Source organism: Neodiprion pinetum, chromosome 6 (assembly GCF_021155775.2).
Source record: "Neodiprion pinetum isolate iyNeoPine1 chromosome 6, iyNeoPine1.2, whole genome shotgun sequence".
Lineage (NCBI taxonomy): Eukaryota > Metazoa > Arthropoda > Insecta > Hymenoptera > Diprionidae > Neodiprion > Neodiprion pinetum.
In genome coordinates this window covers 25,524,041-25,537,359 of record NC_060237.1, presented here as the reverse complement: position 1 = coordinate 25,537,359, position 13,319 = coordinate 25,524,041, and the positions used below count along the sequence as shown (strand labels likewise).

The 13,319-nt window shown below is 41.7% G+C and overlaps 1 protein-coding gene and 1 non-coding gene across 2 annotated transcripts in view; both read right to left on the bottom strand.

The window, feature by feature from the left end:
* Positions 1 to 13,319, bottom strand: part of LOC124221818 (extracellular matrix-binding protein ebh) — a 48,733-nt gene that overhangs the window by 32,125 nt on the left and 3,289 nt on the right. The gene's annotated exons all lie outside the window — the stretch shown is intronic.
* Positions 6,276 to 6,347, bottom strand: TRNAT-CGU (transfer RNA threonine (anticodon CGU)). The gene has a single exon. It is a non-coding gene; the product is annotated as a tRNA-Thr (tRNA).

Below are 13,319 nucleotides of genomic sequence, written 5' to 3'. Positions count from 1 at the left end.
CGTCATACGGCACGTATTGGAATGAAGGAACGCAGAGGGTATCCCGGTCGGGAACTAGCGCGGAATTTGAAATTTCACTTTTCTTTGTTTCCTACGACGGCAATGGCGGCTCGTTATAGCCGGCTGCACCTGACGCGGCGTCAGTCAGTCCTACCTGCACTACGGCGCAGGTGAATTTCAGTCAGGTGTTGAACAGATGGGCGGCTCTAGTCCACTCAAGAAAGCGTTATAAACGGTCTATCGTAAAATGTAGGTTACTACTGTCCGATGACGGAGTACATAACCCTATCGTATCGTATCGTATCGTATCCGCGTATCGAAGAACTTAATACTCGCAACGCACTTCGCGGTGCACGTCGCATTCATACAGACACCTAATATGCATAGGATACCGTATTCCATGTATACCTCCCCCTCCCCACACCGTCATTCGTCTTTTTCTGGTTAAATTTTTTCGCGTACTCGATCGCGCCCTGCGGCCTTTACCATTCCTCAATCGATTCTCGATTGTCGAAATTGCCTGTTAACGTACACGCGTTCGCAACGGTTCCAGGTATTCGGCCCGGGTCAACCGATACCGCTGCGTCCACGGCGCAGGCAGGGGACACGTGATGGAGGGAGGGGGGGTGGATCTCGTATATCGTAGGTGGTTCGGCGGTGACGTCACATGCAGCGAGCGCTCGATCCCGAGACCCCCACACGCGATTTCTCGGTGTCGCTGTGAGTCGAGTTGCGTCGCGTCCCGGAGCGCACATGGCGAACGAAGCATCGGCCAATCAGGGGCGAGAAAACAGCGCTCTCATTCAATCCGGTGCCTCGCCAAGGATCCGGCGATGCCCTTCGGCCTGCGGCTCCGTCGTGCGGATTCCTACGTGCTAGCGGCGCAGCGCAATTGCGGACTCCGGTGCACTGCGTACAATATCCATCGCCCCGTGCCTGCTGCGTATGCGTAGATGACATACACGGGCACGCACGTGTACCTTGGTATGTGAGGTTGAGGTTCGTCCGTTAGGTGTAGGTTACGTACTGTACGTACGTACGTACAACGTGCTGCTGCGCCGGCTGCAAGCGATCACGTACGCGGCACACCGTATCCACGAGACATATCGTGTATACCGATGACTCTATCGTTTCGAATTCTTCACTGTGCTATACGTTATACAGTACACCTTATACATTTATACATATATACATATATTTATATATATACATATATATAGGTATGTAGGCGTACGTATGCACATACCTATGTATGTATATTTGCATGAATAAAATGTTGAAAACAAAAGCACATTTTTTCATCATTGTATGCATATGGTATTGGTTATGTATCATGTATACATAGGCCGTATACAGCTTCGCATTATACATTCGCTGGGGGTCGCTTACTCGCGTGCCTGGAAGCGATACGACATATTAAACGTGATACGAACGCGTCATAAGTTTGACTTTGGTAGGTAGGTACATATTATGTGTGCCCATGTATACATGCCTGTATACAGTGGACGAAAATTTATAAACGTTTATAATCACGTTAGAATATATATACAAGGTGTTTTTTTTTTTGTTTCGTTTTTTTATACTCTGATTTGTTTTCACAATTCTCATTAGGCTACAACTAGTTTTAATTCTCATGAACCGCAGAGGAGTTCATCTTTATTTTTTGCATATCATAATGTTTATTGTTTGCGTATGTAACCGCTACAATTAACTCCGCGGAGTGGGTAAATTCGAAAATCTGGCGATAAAGAAATACATGTATAATGTGCGCGTTATAATTGCACGTATAATATACGGAGTTGCGTGGTTGTTGAGTTGTGGGCCTTTCATTTCCGAAATGTAATTGTCGTATCGGTATATTCGAATATACGCACATCCTTGATACTTGTGTTTGATTCACGAAGAAACCAGTAATTTTCACGCGAAAATGATGCATCGTTAATTTTTTATATATATATATATTTTTTTGTTTTTACACGTGCTTGCACACAGTATAAACTTGTTTCCGAACAAAGAGCTGCAGCTGCCACCTCAAGATCATTATTCGTGATCGGAGATTATCATCCGACCTACCTGCCGTAATTACTTCCTAACGGAAGATTAGTTTATTTTTATTTTTATTTTTATTTTCTATCTTCCTTCCGTTTTACAAAATCACAGCTGTTTCCGGCCTCGGAATTTGAACGTGTTGTTCAACGCTGTTTTATCTTCTTTCAGATATATTCAGTATTTTTTCGCAGCACTGAATTCAATGAATTGATTATACCGAAGTCAATGTTCAAGATATGATATACGCGACCCGTTGACTCCTCGTTAAAAATTTTGCTACACAGGCACATATAATAAGAAAAAAAACGAGCGTTTTGCCACACTTGATTCAAGTATACCGTTGAAGGGCTTTCCGAAGACGTCCAGCGTGTATTTACGTATACACATACTGTAAATTTCTTTGCCTATAACGTTCACCCTATATCAGCGAAATACGTGTTGATATAGATATGTGTAACCACATAATAATATACCTAGTAAACAGATTGTCACCATTTGCAGTTACGATTTATATATCATGCGGTCACGTGGATACGTATATATACGTATATATGAAGATAATTTTCACATTTTATAAGCGGTATGAAAAAGTATGCATGCGCACATATGAAGAGACCGCTGGAGTACACGCGTTATCGGTTGAGGTTTGAAAAAATCATGCTCCGTTCGCATGGAAGCTGATAATTTCGTTATCGAGATGATAAGACTTTATCGCGAGCGCGCAAGGCGATAACACCGGGAATATAAGTGAAAATACACGAGGGACAGTCCCTTGTATATACGATACTTTGCTGGTGATATACTAATCGTGAGCCGAAGCGTTGGTATAACATCTATTTCAGGAATGACGTAAATCATGGCCGCAAACTCGATCCTCTGTATTGTGCATTTAAAAAAAGAACGAAATGTATCTTCTGTTTTTCTTTCTTTTTTTTTACTCCGTTGAACTTCTCATTTTCCTTCAAATAATATACATCGTATTTGCAATATACATAATTAGTATGAGTTGGTTTTAAATGGCATCGCGTGCGTCATTATATTCGTTCAGTGTTTTGTTTTCATCGTATGTACAACATTTTTCTTCTTACACCGTTGCATTTGCAAAATTTCGCACGTGCATTCATTCATTAATTCATTCATCTATGCGTAATTAAAGCGCACATAACATCAGATTATCACCAGTAATCGCTGAGAATCATTTGATCGAAAGTCAAGTAGGTCATAACTCAATTAACCAGCTTTACAAGTGGGTCCCACTGTGACAATCATGCGCGCGATCGATTATCACGAGTAATCTATAAATTCCTTGATTATTTTCGTCCTTTGAATTACATACCTATATAGAGCACTGCAGAGAATGGAAATCATCTTATTTATTTAGACTTTCCAAAACCTTTTCGTCGCCATAATTAATTCAATTGTTGTTAGATTGACAATACATCTATTTTTTTTTAATTTTTTTTTTTTTTTATTCTCATTCCGCGCCCAAGATAAATAAGGCATCGTTTGCGATTTCACACCTTTTTCAGCAAGCCGTTCTACACGAGATCGAAGGTGCGCCTTTTACGCCGTAAAAGGGCAGAGATTATATCACTTGTAATTAATGATTACAATAATCGTTTCATCGAACGCTAATTGAACGACAATATTTTTATCTCCTCTATTTTCTCTACCCGTCATAATCGTGAGCCGTGTTAATTTATAACATACGCGATTGCAGCTTAAATCGCACAAGCTGATACTGCACGGTGTGACATATACGTAAATGAGAACAATTGTCCACCACCTTCTTTGCGCTTGTTTGCAGAGGGTGTTATATTTCGGGTACGTGACCGTCAATTTCAGAAGAGGTCTCCTCTTCTCTCGGATATACCCGCGCGACGGTGGCGAATGGCGATTCTTATGGCCGAGGAAAGATCTTATGCGCTGCACGTTTCCCCGTAGTTCCGAGCGAGGGTGTCGTCCCCCATACCTCTTACCCCTTACCCCATACCCCATACCCCCCTGCTTCCCGCCAAAGTCCCGAACACGCCACGAATACTAGACGCTGGTTTGTGCCGTGAATTCAACGTCATATTGTTTGGCTGAAATGCTCGTCACGTTACGAGTGCCACGATGCTAACACTCCGCTCTATAGGATTATAGGCTGTACGTATAACTATTCAGGAATCCAGTCGTCCACCCTACACGTCGAATCCTCCAAAATGCGACGACGAACCGAGTGATCCAAAAATTGGCGAAACACATTTCAAGAATAGAACGAACGACGCGACAAGTCCAATTTTCGTCCTCTTCGTTATACCGCGTTTCGTTCGACTCCCATATTATTATTCCGCTCCTCGCTTTTGCATTGTTCGAGGAATCGCAAATCGCGGGATACGTTCGAGGATGTATTATACATGTATTATACGTGTCCGTGTTATCTGGAATAACGCGTTGAACCGAGTCTGTATGTCTCTCACTCTCTCTATGCATGCTCAAGCGCGTGCGCGCGTGTGTGTGACTTTGGAAAGCACTTTGCACGTGTAATATGGGGAAAAAAGTTAAAATTCATGAGACTTCTTCGGGCCGGTTGCAGAAAGCGTGCGGAAAACTCGCTGGGAGGGATGGAGAAAAAGAGTGAGATAAAGAGAATGGAAAACAAGGGTGGCGGGGAGGGGGGGGGGGGGGGGGGGGGGGGCGTTTCAGGGAGGAAAAAGGCTACCCACTTGACAGACATTTTACGGAAACTGTACTACCTATACCCCGTATTCGCGTAACTCTTGAATACCGACTGGTCCGGTACGTGCAACGCATTTGCAGAGGCACCGAAACGCTACATGAATTTCAAATCTTGTCATTTTACGTGGATCCTCTTAATTGACCAACTTCACGGCCTGTGTATACACAGACGTACGTGTACGAATACCTACACACACACACACGCACACATACATTCCATATTCGCGATGAGCAATTCCCGCACTGAATTTATCGACGTATTCTCAATCTTTCATTCTGCACACGTGCAACAAACGTATATAAGTATACTGTAGGTACATACCTACATAAATATATTATAGATACCCTTACGCCCCTCTGCTATGCGTACGCCCGCTGTTTACGAAATTGAATATATTAATTATTATCAACGATATATATAAATCGTACGTCCACAGAAATGCGTATAACAATGGGCTACGATTGAACGTGACGATTTTTTATCGTTTTGCAGATCGCACGCCGATTAGTTGTATATTATATACGATAAATCCAAACGGTTTGTAAATGCGAATTACATTGATCTTGAAGCATCCCAAAACGTCTGCATGGTTCCGTAATGGTGGAAAATATTATACAAACGAAATTGCTATAGGTACGTTACGCACTGTGCATTATAGTTGCATTCTGAAAGTCGAGTTTTTGCACGTTGTAAAACCGCCTCTCACCGATGCCGTAGTTAGGTAGGCATAAGGTAGGGTACAACATATAACGTACGTACAACGTTCTATATCTCAATATGGGCACCATCTGTGTGTCCTAATTGAATGGAAAATTGTCGTTCTTACTCCAAGAACCAGTTATTCTACTTGCCTGTCGCACAATTATTTTACAAAATAATTTCCTCTATGAACTAAGTTTGCTTAGATGATGCTATATTTAACGCAACTCGAAGGATCCGCTGTGTGCGAAATGTATCCTCTTAAACTTCTACATTTCAAACATTTTATCACAACTATCATATGAACTATTCAATTACCCCACGTATATCATCCCCGCTTTGAAATATTGCTAACAAAAGCGCCTGACTTGAAAATTCGGAGCGAATCACCTCTTAATTACCATTGCGGTATTTTTTTTTATTTTTTTCTGTTTGTCATCATTTTCTCCGGTCGGTATGTAATTTCGTCAAATGAAGGATCATTTGTAGCAAGTATTACGGTTCGAAGTAATTTTACATTATTCAGTTTTTCAATAAGTGATTTTAAACAGTGGGGAAGAGAGATGATAAAATACGTGAATACTATTCTGACAGATTTCAAGTCTTTATGGTTCAACTTATTCCAGAACTATGAATGAATGAATTCATGCTGTGGGAGCAAATTAACGCAATTCTGAAACGGATTTTCGGATGTCATCAATAATGCTAGATCGGTTTAGCAAGTATCAAATTTTTCAATTCAGAGAATGAATGAAAGGAAACAACGACTAGTATTTCGTATGATTAATAAAAAAAAAAAATTGTTTGCCTCCTGTGAGGTTTGAACTCACGACCCCTGGTTTACGAGACCAGTGCTCTACCACTGAGCTAAAGAGGCCCATAAGTACTCTTTGGTATCCGACTGATTTCAACCGCAGATACTTTCAATTTTACAATTTAAATTACACTCTGCATCTTAGTTGTCAACCAAGTGGACTAACCAACGCTGATAGCCGTGTTGTATACCGGCAATTACGAGTTGAATGTAACGGCAGTCGTAGATAACGAATAAAATAAGGTTTATATTACTATATAATTGCATTGCACATTCACCAATTTGATTCCAGATTAAGTAAAGACTGGTTGTTCAATTCGGGTATAAATTGAATAACGGGATGACAAAAATGCAGCGAATTAATGAAAAAAAAGAAATGCATTAAAATTTGTACAATTACGAATCGTGTAGGCACAGCTGTGTGAATTGATGTGTTCACAGTATAAGCTTACCAGATTCTCAAGTTGCGGATTAGGTTTTAGTTTGTTCAATTGCATGTGGCTTCGGTACGGTATGAGAAAAACCTTTGTTGGCAAAATCGAATTTCGAGTTAGAGGTACGCTCACACTCATTAGACACGACGGTGTGTAATAATCCATCAGTCTCCAAAGGCTGAACAATGAGTTATGAAAATCCCATTACATGAGAAATGTACGTACATATGCAGCATAGTAAGGAATATACATATTATTCTATGCTGTGATTTCGTGACATGAAAGTAAAACTTATTAAGTCGTGACGGTAAATGCCGGTATATATGTACAAACGTTATATACATGTAGGTGTACATGTTGTCCTTACATATAGATCGAGAGATTTTGCCGTTAATGAGACAGCTACATGGCACCTTATCATGTTATTCTAATTCGTCCGGATATTATAATGACTGTAAAAGATGTATTGCGTCTCTTACGGTCAGGCATAACAATATTATTCACATATTTTTTTTTGGAAGTCGAAAGGGGTTTTGATTGACAAATTTTTTATCCCAGAATCAATCAGTATATATTGTTTTTTCGATTGATTGGCACCTCGGGAAGTCGAAGATTCAGCCAAAACATCGTATAAGATCAATAGAGCTGAGGAAATACAAGATTTCACCGTTTTTCGGTTGTAATTTTAGAAACCTCGATCACTGCAGTGAATTGGAGCTACATATTTGCAATTCGGTAAATGCGACGATATAGCCCATGCAAAACTTCGTTTTATAAAGGTGTTCAAAATCCGTTCAACTTTTGGCAAAATAACAAGAAGAGACGAGCTCAAGTTTTTAATTTTTTTTTCCAAATTTTCGGGCCGCAAAACTTTTTTTCTCAGTATCAATCTGTAATCGGCTTTTCCTACTTGCAGCCCATGAATGCGTATAGCTGCAAAACCGCAATTGGTGCTCCTGATTTTTAGCTAAAATACAAAATTTTCTTCGACATTTGGAAGTACTTCACAATACAATACCAAAAATTTAGTAACGTAGTCTTGGTTTTCTAGCTAAATCGAAATCCTCTGAATACATGCCTATCATCACGCGATGTGCGAAAGAACCCTGACGTTACGAGAACGTGCCGCGCCGATTACTACGTCTTTCGTCGAACGGTACGTATTAACGTGTTCTGCAACGTAATTCTGCGGATAGATGGGTAAAGTAGATAAAAAAGTAAAAGAGAAAATGAAAGTAAAAAATAACGGTACGTCGTGTCAGAGTTTTGGAAAGAGATTGACCCTGCATCGTACAAGTATACGTATAATATGCGCATAGATATGGACGGTGTCCGGGTCTCTAAAAATATAATACGAAATCTCTGGCAGGCTGCAGAAACTACACAAAGTTCTGTACGGCAGCAGAGCCAAGCGTGAATCGTGACGCAAGGCAGATGTCTTCTGGGTGTACATACTTCCCGTTTGCGTGACGCTTTCTTCCCCCTGGATCTTGCATGCCTCTTCCCCGGTCGGGGTTTCTCTCGCCCTCAAAATGTCCTTAAAATATATCCTCCCCACTTCCGACGTTCAAAAGTCCCAAGCCCTTGAAAAGGACAGCTGTTGCGACGTCTTTAAGATTACACCGATGGGGGGGAGAAACGGAGGAACGGCGGAAAGGAGGGCGGCGAGGGGGTTCCAGACTATAACGGGCCTTTTCAGACGCAATAAACGAGACCCAAAAAAACCGTCACGAGCTCCTGGGCCCATTGTCCGATTAAGCGCAGATGCTAACCAATGAATGTGCAATATAGAATATATATAATAGAGAATGGAAGTAGCTCGACAAAGGAATATGGGTCTTTCTCGACCCTTTGGTGCAAACGAGTCTTTTAACCTTTTTTTTCTCTTCTTCTTCTTCTTCTTCTTTTGCAGTTTTGCATTAGCGCATGAAGTTGCTGCGCTCCGAAAGTTGACAATAAAAAATATCTACGTGCAGAATGGATGCGTTTTTCTGCACGAGGATAGAAAGCAAAATATCGCAGGGATACAACCTACGTAGGTATTTCCGGGAATAGTGAATATTGAGCAATTATTTATAAATTGCAGCATGAGTCAATATACGTATACCGAGTGAATTTCTAACGACTGCATGATCCGGCGTCTACTAAAATTCGACACGCACGCGCTACAATCCGAGAGCAACTGTTGGACATGGTGATCAACCTTCTCTAACCTTAAAAATTTTGAAAGTTGTGAATTGAGCATAACTGCTACCGACGACTGTCAAAATTTTTGAGATCACGTACATCGCGCCGAACTGTCGTTTAAATTTATGACGGTTGGTCACCCTGGCAAACAGCCGCTATAGGATTGAAGCGCGTGCGCATTAAATTTTAGCAGACAACGAACCATGCAGTCGTTAGAAATTCATTCTGTAAAAACACGAAAAAGTTATAAACGTCGCTGTAGACAATTAATAAACCGTATGCGAGATGTGTGCCATGGTGTGGAATTTTTCTGGGAAGAAATTGTTCAGAACTACACATTATTCACATATTCACGTACAGCGGTCTCGATCATCGTCTGACGCGACGAAAACTCAGGGTATGTAATATTTCTTTCAATTATACGTACGTGCTGACATCTTGTACCTACGCGGTATTCATAAAATACGCACGTTACGGCCAATAGCCGTAATTTTGGCTCGTGTTAACTTCAAGCCAGTCTATTAATCGATGTAAGATATCATATACCGGCAAGTATAAACATTCATAAATGTTTTCCCCGTCTACGTACGTGTGTATACGTATACGTGTTATGTATTCCCCGCTATAAAAACATGTTTATAAGACTGTCTTTGATATTAAAAAGCCGACTCGCCACATCTCGTTCTCGAACTCGGAGTAATTTATATTTCTAATCCCATGTGTTTGAAACCACGTTTCTCCGCAGTTCGTCGTTTCATCGTGTCCTTTTACATACGTAAAATAAAAATATGATAATACATAATATCCTGTTCCCAGTATATTGCCAACCCAACGTGTGCAGAAATTTTCATCTTCATGATCGCAAACGTTGTATAGGCACTAATCGATTATATGGGTCACACAATCTTCGTAAACAATTTCAATGTGACATGATAAATGAAAAATTATTCAACGTTATAAGATACTATCGTCCAACATTACGTCACTGGATCATAAATTGGGGTTCGAACACGAATTAATTATTTGATATTTAGTGCAAATGAAGTAATTCAGCTGCACAACACTAGAGTGTTGAGGTGTCTGCCACGCAGGCTGATCGAGACGAGTGATAAATTCGGCAGTTGGTAAAAAAACGTACCCATCTCTGTTTACACATGTAAAAACGTGTCACCTAATACGGTTTATCGTCTCGAAAAACTCAGATATGCCCACGTCCTACAACGGTGTACAGCAATGACTCGAATTCTGTGAATCGTATGACGACGCGTAGAATGGATAGGTATAATGTAGGTAGGTATATAGCCCATGTTCGTCACGATCCGGCGTTGCCTACTTTCGCGCATGTATGTACATACATATCTGGCAACATGACCCGCTGCCTCACATGCCTGTATAGGCTGGCGTAGTGATCGTCAGCGAATCGGAGATTAAAGAATATCGTGCAGGTGTATGCGTTCGTGTAACACGCGGCGGAGGTACACGTTATACGTGTGTTGGCATGTACGTGCGTATAAAACAAGAGAGATGCAGAGGTTATAATAACGAAGGATCGTAAAATGTAGATCGCATAACGCGATTAGAAACGGTATAAATATGTATATTGCGTATGGCCATAAAGATCGTCGTCGATAATTATAAACCAACAAAGAAAGAAAAAACGCGTTATATAGCTGTCCGAGGCGAGCGAGACGGCGGGTTAGGTACCCTGCAGCGCTTCGGTGCCGCGCGCATCAGCGGCGTTTTAAAATTCAAAAATGGCGTCCTGCTCTCCCTCCTTCTCCTCCCCAGACGCCTCAGACGCCTCAGCCTCAACTCGCTCCGACGCGAAGGTCTAGAGAATTTTTTTTTTACTCAAACCTCCGCTCGTACATAACATTCTTGGCGCGCGCGAAATTCGCTGTGGCCGCGCGCGGTTCTCGAACGACGCGACGGGACGCGACGTAAAAATTTAACAAGGACGGAGTTCCACCTCCTCTGCAAGCGCCGACCCGCCGTGGCGACAGCTACCAGGTTTCTACGTTCTATACATGCGTAGGTATACCTGTGTACCTACGTACCTACGTACGTACGCACGTCTTACACGGACGCGTGCACAGGCGTCCAGAGTTTACTGGACGAATCTCCCTCGCTTTTACCCTTGAACCCGACAGACGCGGCCAACTCTGCAGCGCCGCCGCCGCCTTTCAACGCTCGAGAAACTACGCGAGCTTTCGCGGCGAAAATCTTATGCGCGGTGACGTCAGAGGCGCAGACGCAAACCCACCGCTTACGTAAAAATCGCGTTATTTTGACCGAGCCCACGTTCACGCCCTCCCCGTTAAACTGCTCCACGATAACGCGAACGCTCGAAAGCCGCGACCGCCTACAGAGCCGACTAGTCTCTATCTTTTCATTGCTTTGTTTTTCGGCCTTTTCATTATTTTTTTTTTTTTTTTTGTTCCCGTTGTTGTTATCGCTTCTAACTCTCGCAAACTTTCCAATTTTTCCCCGCACTCGGCCCCTCGCTGCCGCTTCTACGTTGCTGATCGTGCCGATGCTGCTGTAACGACGACGATGACGACGAACCGTTGCGGGAATCGCGGTGTCTGTACATACATTATAGCTGCTTACAGGCAGCGCAAACCTATATTGGGAGTATTAACATACTGGAATCGACGGGGCATCGAGGTGGGAGTTGTAAATTTTTAATCGCAAAGACCGGTTACCTCGCCTCTGTGTACGAATCGGGTGTGACGTCTCGAAACACTCGAGGTAACGCTTTCCAGAGCAGAGATTTAATGAGAGAACGAGATGGAGGAGGATCGAGGAGGAGGAGGAGAATATCGGTTAAAATTCACGAACAGAGCCTGAATTTACATTGACGATTTTTGGCACGATTCAATATGTTTGTCCGTGCAGTGAAATAAATGTATCCTAATGGCCGTGTATCTGAATGTGTGTTCATGTGCATGTACGATATTCGCAGCGTTATTTCGTTATTGTTATTATTTGTTTTCAGCACGCGTCGGTAAAGACAAGGCAATCATTAACGCATGGGCTATAAAATACGCTTTATCGATTCGCTTTTGGAGTTAATGCTTCGTTTGATATTGGAGGCGTGGCGCAGGGCTGAAAATATTTTTACTACGAAACGTGCTCGGCATTGTTGACACGCAATCAAGGATCGCCCATTGTTCTCACTAACCTACAGCACTGTTGTCATTAGCATTTTTTAGCCGTGACTGAGTTTCAGAAACAGGTCTCTCTTTAAATAGATAACGAACGTATATCAGTAAATAGCGTATCATCTGGCTCGTGCTTTTCTCCATTCATTGTCGCGCAAAGTTATACGAATCTGGGTATAATAGAAATGAGAATTTTTCTATTCGTCAATTCATACTCAAAATCTCATTCCTTTGATACCTGCAATGCGTGCAGCGAGGGTTTCTTCTATAAACCCAAGAATACTGACGGTTCAGGTATTTTAGCGTGGGGTTAAGGAGAACATCATTCTTTACTCTCGCTAGTCGCAGTTTAGTAGGGGACTCGCAATTATTGCGGTCGAAGGATATAAAAGTCCATGTAACGTTGTATATTAATCACGTGTAGAGACGTTACGCGCCGTATATTTAAGATCTGTATGCTTATTCTGTACGTAAGATACACGTCAGAACCGGTTATTGAGACTTTCGAAAATTCCAAGATGACGTATCGTACGAACCACAGACAGACCCGTGCCGAGGCAACCTCATTACGGAAAGCTGTCTGCAGGATGCAGCTATCAATGATGCATTTTTCGCTCTCCCTGGTTAACGTACGAAATATTTTCGTCTGATCCGGAAACGTAGGTATAATGAAATTTTTTAGGTTGTAGAGAAAGAAATCGATCGAAATCCTATAGAAATCAGTCAAAAAATACGTTTACGCAATATCATTCGGCGACAAGCTTTAGAATTTTCGAAAAACCACGCAATTCGAAATCAAATTCAATTTTATTATATCATGAAAAATTTAGCCGGACTCTACGCCGAGTATTCCTGCAAATACTCACGCTATAGAACGCGAATGAGAAATTTGTTTTTATTTGCAAGTACAGTTAGTTGAGTAAGCGAGACAATGAAAAAAAAAATGATTCAGCATTGACAGAGAGTAAAAAAAATAATGTGCGGTATTCATTTGATTCGAGTAAATAAACGGTGAATAATGTACAATATGCTTTTCACTGTCATCCTCTGATCTTTGCATCAGGGATCATGGAGTGCGGGGTATTACCGATGAGAAGTTTGCAAAAGTAGTGCGGTGTCGAAGTATTAAAAGTAAACGAGTGACTCACTTACCTTGAAAAAAGTTTTTCAATACGTTTCTGTATGGTTTAATTCATTCAATCGTATAATATGACGTAACTCACCGCACGCGACACGACATTAGCTTACAT